Source organism: Oncorhynchus gorbuscha, linkage group LG14 (genome assembly GCF_021184085.1).
Source record: "Oncorhynchus gorbuscha isolate QuinsamMale2020 ecotype Even-year linkage group LG14, OgorEven_v1.0, whole genome shotgun sequence".
Lineage (NCBI taxonomy): Eukaryota > Metazoa > Chordata > Actinopteri > Salmoniformes > Salmonidae > Oncorhynchus > Oncorhynchus gorbuscha.
In genome coordinates this window covers 15,395,686-15,403,506 of record NC_060186.1, presented here as the reverse complement: position 1 = coordinate 15,403,506, position 7,821 = coordinate 15,395,686, and positions in this window count along the sequence as shown.

Below are 7,821 nucleotides of genomic sequence, written 5' to 3'. Positions count from 1 at the left end.
TACTGTTAAGTCCAGGCTTAGAGAGAGAGAGAGAGAAGAGAGAGTGTTTGTGTGTGTTTACTGTTAAGTCCAGCCTTAAAGAGAGAGACAGAAGAGAGTGTTTGTGTGTGTTTACTGTTAAGTCCAGCCTCAGAGAGAGAGATAGAAGAGAGTGTTTGTGTGTGTTTACTGTTAAGTCAAGCCTTAGAGAGGGAGAAGAGAGTGTTTGTGTGTGTTTACTGTTCAGTCCAGCCTTAAAGAGAGAGAGAGATGAGAGAGTGTTTGTGTGTGTTTACTGTTAAGTCCAGCCTTAAAGAGAGAGAGAGATGAGAGAGTGTTTGTGTGTGTTTACTGTTAAGTCCAGCCTTAGAGAGAGAGAGAGAGAGAGAAGAGAGAGAAGTCCAGCCTTAGAGAGAGACAGAAGAGAGTGTTTGTGTGTGTTTACTGTTAAGTCCAGCCTTAGAGAGAGAGAGAGAGACTGTTAAGTCCAGCCTTAGAGAGAGAGAGAGTGTTTACTGTTTTGTGTGTGTTTACTGTTAAGTCCAGCCTTAGAGAGAGAGAGAGAGAGAGAGTGTTTGTGTGTGTTTACTGTTAAGTCCAGCCTTAGAGAGAGAGAGAGAAGAGAGAGAGTGTTTGTGTGTGTTTACTGTTAAGTCCAGCCTTAAAGAGAGAGAGAGAGAGAGAGAGAGAGAGTGTTTGTGTGTGTTTACTGTTAAGTCCAGCCTTAAAGAGAGAGAGAAGAGAGTGTTTGTGTGTGTTTACTGTTAAGTCCAGCCTTAAAGAGAGAGAGAGAGAGAAGAAGAGCCTGTTTGTGTGTGTTTACTGTTAAGTCCAGCCTTATAGAGACAGAAGAGAGTGTTTGTGTGTGTTTACTTATAGTGTTTGTGTGTGTTTACTGTTAAGTCCAGCCTCAGAGAGAGAGAGAGAAGAGAGTGTTTGTGTGTGTTTACTGTTAAGTCCAGCCTTAGAGAGAGAGAAGAGAGAGTGTTTGTGTGTGTTTACTGTTAAGTCCAGCCTTAAAGAGAGAGAGAAGAGTGTTTGTGTCTGTTTACTGTTAAGTCCAGCCTTAAAGAGAGAGAGACTGTTAAGAGCCTTAGAGTGTTTGTGTGTGTTTACTGTTAAGTCCAGCCTTAAAGAGAGAGAGAAGAGTGTTTGTGTGTGTTTACTGTTAAGTCCAGCCTTAAAGAGAGAGAGAGAAGAGAGAGTGTTTGTGTGTGTTTACTGTTAAGTCCAGCCTTAAAGAGAGAGAGAGATGAGAGAGTGTTTGTGTGTGTTTACTGTTAAGTCCAGCCTTAAAGAGAGAGAGAGAGAGAGAGAGAGAGAGAGAGAGAGAGAGAGAGAGAGAGAGAGAGAGTGTGTGTTTACTGTTAAGTCCAGCCTTAGAGAGAGAGAGAGAGAGAGAAGAGAGTGTTTGTGTGTGTTTACTGTTAAGTCCAGCCTTAGAGAGAGAGAAGAGAGTGTTTGTGTGTGTTTACTGTTAAGTCCAGCCTTAAAGAGAGAGAGAGAGAGAGAGAGAGAGTGTTTGTGTGTGTTTACTGTTAAGTCCAGCCTTATAGAGACAGAAGAGAGTGTTTGTGTGTGTTTACTGTTAAGTCCAGCCTTAAAGAGAGAGAGAGAGAGAGAGAGAAGAGAGTGTTTGTGTGTGTTTACTGTTAAGTCCAGCCTTATAGAGACAGAAGAGAGTGTTTGTGTGTGTTTACTGTTAAGTCCAGCCTCAGAGAGAGAGAGAGAAGAGAGTGTTTGTGTGTGTTTACTGTTAAGTCCAGCCTTAGAGAGAGAGAAGAGAGAGTGTTTGTGTGTGTTTACTGTTAAGTCCAGCCTTAAAGAGAGAGAGAGTGTTTGTGTGTGTTTACTGTTTACTGTTAAGTCCAGCCTTAAAGAGAGAGAAGAGAGAGTGTTTGTGTGTGTTTACTGTTAAGTCCAGCCTTAAAGAGAGAGAGAAGAGTGTTTGTGTCTGTTTACTGTTAAGTCCAGCCTTAAAGAGAGAGAGAAGAGAGAGTGTTTGTGTGTGTTTACTGTTAAGTCCAGCCTTAAAGAGAGAGAGAAGAGAGTGTTTGTGTGTGTTTACTGTTAAGTCCAGCCTTAAAGAGAGTGTTTGTGTCTGTTTAGTTAAGTCCAGCCTTAGAGAGAGAGAGAGTGTTTGTGTGTGTTTAATGTTAAGTCCAGCCTTAAAGAGAGAGAGTGTTTGTGTGTGTTTAGTTAGAGAGAGAGAGAGAGAGAGAGAGAGAGAGAGAGAGAGAGAGAGAGAGAGAGAGAGAGAAGAGTGTTTGTGTGTGTTTACTGTTAAGTCCAGCCTTAGAGAGAGACAGAAGAGAGTGTTTGTGTGTGTTTACTGTTAAGTCCAGTCTTAGAGAGAGAGACAGAATAGAGTTTTTGTGTGTGTTTACTGTTAAGTAATGTTTATGTAAGATGTCTCCCCGCCTCTTCGATGGGATTGAGAGGCTTGTTGAAGATTTATCAGCAAAGACAGGCAATAAAGAGATGATGTCCTTATAACACGGACCTTATATAAGGAGCTCTCTCTCTCTTTGTTTGTCTGTCTCTGTCTCTGTCTCTCCCTCTATGGCCTTGAGTGGAATATGCAGACAACGTCTATGCAGATAACGCATAGGCAGTCAAAGTTATATTGGAGATGTACTGTATATCATAAAGGCAGAAGTTCTCCTCTTGATGCTGTCCACAGTGTTGTTATGTGTGGTGATGAATGTTGAATCGTTGTGTACATTTTGTGTGTGTAACGTACAGTAACTGATGTGTTTGCATAAAGGTGTGTGTTTATGTGTATGTATGTGCTTAAGGGTGTATGTGGTTAATTGGGATCTGTACATGATATGTATTTGGGGTCAAAGTTGAAGGTTTTATGTTTGTGTTGTGGGTGTTGACGGAGGATATTTTTGGTCACTGGTGACGTGGTGTGTGTGTGTGTGTGTACTGTGTACAGTGTGTATACTGTGTACAGTGTGTGGGTGTGTACTGTGTGTGTGTACTGTGTGTACTGTGTGTGTACTGTGTACTGTTGGATCCGCAGTCATGGAATTACGCCCATTCACAACCCCTGTCCGCAGCTCCCTAGCAAGTTGAAAGCCTACTCAGTGGCATGTATTCATGGATGCCAAGGGAAGGGCATTTTAACCAGGTAGTTTAGGACAACAAAAACTAAGTGTGTATTGTCTGACAGAGTCATAGACAGTTTTGGCAACATGAAAGAAAGGAGGATGCCATTGGTGTTTCTCCACAAGTAGGGTGAGTCAACATTTTGTTATACTTGCAAACACACACACACACGCATACAGAAATCAGTACCATGGACAGCCACATCATATTTAGCTGACGTTGATTGGACTGAATTGTTTTTGGTCTTTTAGTCACTGTATTAGATTAAGCGTAGGTGATTTGATGAATTTGAAATGGTGCTGGAATAGTGGAGGCAGCTCCTGTTTTCTTTGCGACTTGCTGTAAGTCTCTGTGGTTCTAAATCAATAGTTGTTTAGTAGTCCTAAAAATGTCAGAAACATCAACTTGCTTGACCATGCTGTAGGTCATGTAACTGTTTGTTACATGCAATATGCTTTGTGGACTTCACCGGACAGAGCGTGCTCTCCGGTTTTGTGATGAAACAAAGGTGTGGTTGAATTTATTCTGCCACTGTGTCTTCTTGTTGTCTCGGCCTTTAGGCCCAAATATCACGGTGGCAAGGCATATGAACTAACAGGTTATAGAGCAAACAACTAAATGATCACGTTGTAATATGGAATTTACCCACGCACCGCTGCTGAGCCTATTTGACCCTGATTTCCGGATTCATGGGATTCTGCTCAAAACCCAGGCCTACTTAATGGTAATTGCGCTCACTGTTTCCTCCAGTGGATGGTTTTGAAGGCATTTTCCAACTTCGTTGTGAGATGGACAGATGTCCAATTTCTAAGTCAATCTTGGGCGGTGTGTGTGTGTGTGTGTGTGTGTGTGTGTGTGTGTGTGTGTGTGTGTGTGTGTGTGTGTGTGTGTGTGTGTGTGTGTGTGTGTGTGTGTGTGTGTGTGTGTGTGTGTGTGTGTGTGTGTGTGTGTGTGTGTGTGTGTGTGTGTGTGTGTTTTGTGTGTGTGTGTGTGTGTGTGTGTGTGTACTTAATTGTTTACCTGGCCAGAGAACTTTAAAATGTGTGTGTGTGTGGGCATCTTGCAAGTTCATGTTGTGTGTGTTTTGGACTGGCCATACACACCACCACCACTTCTTTCACTACGAACTCTGCCTCACATACCCAACTATTAGTTCTAGGATGTACTGTATGATCATGCTGTTTTTGACAGATACATGGACGTTTGGAGGGAATGATTAAATGGAGGGAGGGATAGATTGAAGACAGGTGGAGGAAGGAGGTGGTATGAGGCAGATAGCTGCTGGGGGTTGTGGGTAGTGAGAGGAACAGGGTCAGAGTATCGGGTGACTTGGGAAGGGATGCAGAACTAGGTGAAGGGTTATGGGCTGGAAGACAGGGGCTGTTAAAGGGCTGTGGTGACACATATACACACACACACACTGAAACACACACACACAGACAGTGCTGGCTGCTGGCACCTGATGAAGAACATCAAGAGTGAAACCTCAGTGACTCATAGTCCAGTCATGGAACCATAAATGCAGACACTTATGTGTTCATGGATGTGGACATGTTTAACTATACTTGTGGGGACCAGAGGTCTCCATAAGAATAGTAAATGAACAAAAATGTTATCAACTGGGGACATTTTGTTAGTCCCCACAAGTTCAAATGCTATTTTTAGGGGGTTTATGGTTAAGGTTAGAATTAGAATTAGGTTTAGTGTTAGGAGCTGGTGTTCGTTTTAGGGTTAGGTTTAGGGTTAGGGTTAAGGTTAAGGTTAGGGTTAGGGTCAGGTAAGGGTAAGGGTAAGGGTTAGAGTTGGGGAAAATAGGATTTTGAATGGGACTGTATATTGTGTCCCCACAAGGTTAGTTGTACAAGTCTGTGTTTTTGTGTGTGTGAGACAGGTGTTCCCGTACAGTGGGATGTGAGTCAGGAATGAGGAATCCACCAGTGAGGGTTCATTTATTTTGGTGGGAAACCGAGAGTTACCTTCAACACACACACACCGCAGGCCACACACCACGCATACTCCACGAGAAAGGACCACAGGCAACTTCCTAGCATTCTCCTCGGCATTCCGTGTGTGTGTGTGTGTGTGTGTGTGTGTGTGTGTGTGTGTGTGTGTGTGTGTGTGTGTGTGTGTGTGTGTGTGTGTGTGTGTGTGTGTGTGTGTGTGTGTGTGTGTGTGTGTGTGTGTGTGTGTGTGTGTGTGTGTGTGTGATGGCATGTAAACGTAGTGTCTCCATGTGTTTCCATTCCAGTGAAATGGTGTTTAACATCTAGTTTGGGCAGATATCTCTCTCTCACCATGATTACAACATTTTGAAGGCCAGCAAAATGTTTTTTTTTCATGAAACATCTGTTTAATCCTTTCAACAAGTTGTTTTTGATTGTAGTCTGAGGATTCCTTTGCCCCTTCCACCCTCCAAGGTTTCCAACACAATGGCAGCCTGTCATAACCACAACCACAATAACACAATCCCAACACAACAGTCACACTAACCATTACAAATGTGAATCATGGCAGTCAGAGGACGTTTTCACTCGGAAACAGTACCGACTGCTGTGTGTTAGAAGAACTGCAACAGAGGAAGACAACCAATCTATATACAGAAAAGAGTGAAGGGAGAATCTTAGAGAGTGTTTTGGAGAGTGGCAGAGAAAGAAGGAATGGAAGAGAAAAGAGGATGAGGGGGAGAGGAAGAGAGAGAGTGAGGCTCACTGCCTGTTGACTCACTGAGCAGGAATGACTTGACTGGTCATGATCTGTATGACTGAGCAGTGCGCAAGCTCTCTCTTTCTCACACACGCTCTCTCTCGCACTCTCTCACCACAGACACACTCACCCGCTGAGTGGAGAGCTCCAGGACAGGCTGCTCTCGCAGCACAGCCTCAGGGACTTAGAGGTACTCTGCTGGGGAAGAGAGACAGGCAGGGACCCCCCCTGGAGCTCACTGGAACTTACTCTGTTTTTCTCTCCCTCTCTTTTTGTCTATTCCCTCTCACTCAGTCTCTCTCCCCTTTCTCTCCCATTATCTCTCTATTTCTACTCTCTCCTTCCGTCTCTTTCCCTCTCTCTCCTTCTCAGGACGGACACAGGATGTGAAGAGAGCAGGTGGCTGACAGTCTCACAGCAACAGTAGGTTACTTTTTCTATTTTCATTTTTTCATGTTTATAATATATTACAGGGAGTTTGTTAGTGTGTTTTCGTTCCAAGGACATGGAGTCATATTGGAACACATCACTGCAAGTCTGGACAGATTCAGAGGAGATTCAAATAATGATCTTAATAAGTGGAATGCGTGATTATTCAAATGCCGCCGCTTATTCTCAGAACTCATTGTTCACCTACTGCCAGAGCTTGGCTTTAGGCTACCCTTTGGCTAGGTTAGTGATGATATGGTGCAGCTCTGTGCTTAGTCATGTGTGTGCTTAGTCATTAGTAGGGATCTATGATGTAGTCTGTCTGTTCGCTGTAATGACTGAGGTCATTTATCTCCATTATATCTCCTCCTCCTCTGATTGCTGTGGAATACGAGAGGCTAGTGAGGGAGTTAACCTACCTACTGTACGGTTGTGAACGGGTCAACTCAGTTAGGAGCCCATATCAATTAGAAAGGGACTCCAAGGGACATTAGAATGGACAAGACTTTCCAAGGCGTGTTTGAATCAGATTTATTGCGCAACATTCCGGTTTCTGAGACCAATCTCACAGAGATACACAGACACACCTACACCTGAGGTAACTATAGCTGTTGACTCAGCTGGTTTTGTGTTTCTGTGAGTCTCCTCCTCACACCTCCGTATGTTCTTGGAATCAGCGTGTGAATGGCTGGGAGGGGTGGGTGTGGCACGCACCACTGTACCTTGACCTAACACCCGCAACGCCCACACACTCGTAAACCTGTATCTTCACAATCACACTCTTACATACAAGGTAAGGGCATGGCAAAGTTTATACTTTATACTGGACTAATTCAGGTAGGGGCTCTTTCCTTCTCCCTATCCTTCAGATGATAGGTGAACACACCTGGATTGTCCTACTGTGTGTGTGTCTGCTGTAATAGAAAGGCCTCATTCTGTCAGTACGGCTGATTCACTGTAGGGGGGAGGCCGGGAGAGCTTAAAACCTGCTCGTCTCTCATGTGACACACACACACACACACACACACACACACACACACACACACACACACACACACACACACACACACACACACACACACACACACACACACACACACACACACACACACACACACACACACACACACACACACACACACACACACACGCTTATCTCTGCTGGTCAGACTTAGCAGTGTGTTTGTGGCCATAGATCATGTCTCTCTAATTGAAAATGAAGCTCCTGTTCTCATGGCTCTGGATGTATGGGGACTGGAGTTGTCTTTGTGCCTCACTAGAGTGGCCCAGATTCAGTCAGGTCAGCTTGGGTCTCCACTTCAGGGTTAGTAGACAGGTCAGGGTCAATGGCATGGTTGTTTGTGTGTGTGTGTGTGTGTGTGTGTGTGTGTGTGTGTGTGTGTGTGTGTGTGTGTGTGTGTGTGTGTGTGTGTGTGTGTGTGTGTGTGTGTGTGTGTGTGTGTGTGTGTGTGTGTGTGTGTGTGTGTGTGTGTGTGTGTGTGTGTGTGTGTGTGTGTGAGAGAACAGACAGACAGACAGACAGACAGACAGACAGACAGACAGACAGACAGACAGACAGACAGACAGACAGACAGA